The sequence below is a fragment of the Terrapene carolina genome, unplaced genomic scaffold (genome assembly GCF_002925995.2).
Source record: "Terrapene carolina triunguis isolate 2854851 unplaced genomic scaffold, T_m_triunguis-2.0 Scaffold238, whole genome shotgun sequence".
NCBI lineage: Eukaryota > Metazoa > Chordata > Testudines > Emydidae > Terrapene > Terrapene triunguis.
This window is the reverse complement of record NW_020664589.1, coordinates 17079549-17080970: the sequence shown is the minus strand read 5'-3', so window position 1 is coordinate 17080970 and position 1422 is coordinate 17079549.

Genomic DNA, 1422 nt, shown 5'->3' with positions numbered 1-1422 from the left:
AATTGTTCTAAAATGTTGCTTTCTTGGGCATTGTTTGCTTGGGTCTTCAACACAACTACAGGAGAAAGACAAACAATATCAGAAAATGTGATGGTAAAACTGCAAAAATTGACAGGAGGACTTGAGAATTGGTACAATACCTGAAACTTCTTTTAACTTAGGTTTCCAAACTGATTAGGTTCCGAGCTTAATGCCTTTTAAAGGATGCATAACAGTTTTCATTCTAGCCTTTTATTTTGTCACTTTTAACTTCCTGAAAACTTTCTTCTTTCAGCTGAAACTTGCCAGACATAGATTTTGCCTGAAGGTGATTTTGTTTAAAGTTTAGCTACATATATAGATTAGATAGGAGGGCACAAAAATCTACTCTATTGGTAGTTCAGGGGTAATTTAGGGGAGTTAAATGTGTAGTGACAGTTTATTTTATGATTAACTATTGAATTTCCACCTATCTTGTGATATCTTGAGGCTGATGTAATGCGAGGGAGTGAGTGAGATTTGTGTCAGGATGTGGTGGTGCAATAACAAGCCATTGTGACTCAATAACAAAGCCTAAAAAGTGCCAAACCTAATAGGAAGGACCTGTTCATTTTCCAATTTGAACGGGGCAGCAAAAACCAAAAGGGTGTGATTATCTCAGCAAACAGACCTCTTTTTTCTGTTCAGAAAGACCTGAAGATGAGAATTAAAACCCAGTTCTTGACAAGTGAATGCTTATAAGGCAGTTTTACATGGAAATGGAGGGTTTTGTTTTACTCTATGTCAATCTACAATGCAGATAACACACTGACACCTGACTCTAACTTTCTCTATGGGACGCATACAATAACATCAGAGAATTTGTGTTGACATAATGTGCATGGAAACATCATATCTCCACATCCTAGCTCCCACGGGGGTAGTCACGTTGCTCTGCTGTGCCTTCCGTGCAGGGCTTCTTGTCATGGCCTGCATGAGGGATGTCATGCTGTCACCAGTCGTGGCCTCTGTGCGGGACGTCACGCCGTCCTCTGGCCCATCGAGGCCCCTGCGTGGGGAGCGTCAGGCCGTCCCCTGTTCCACTGAGGCTGCCATATGGGGAGGTCACACAGTCTCCAGGCCCGCCGTGATCCCTCAGTGGGATGTCACCATGTCCTCTGGCCCATCGAGGCCCCTGTGGGGGGAGCGTCAGGCCGTCCCCTGTTCCATTGAGGCTGCCATGGGGGGAGGTCACACAGTCTCCAGGCCCGCCGTGACCCCTCAGTGGGACGTCACCATGTCCTCTGGCGCATCGAGGCCCCTGTGTGGGGAGCGTCAGGCCGTCCCCTGCTCCGTTGAGGCTGCCATGTTGGGAGGTCACACAGTCTCCAGGCCCGCCGTGACCCCTCAGTGGGATGTCACACCGTCCTCTGGCCCATCGAGGCCCCTGTGTGGGGAGCGTCA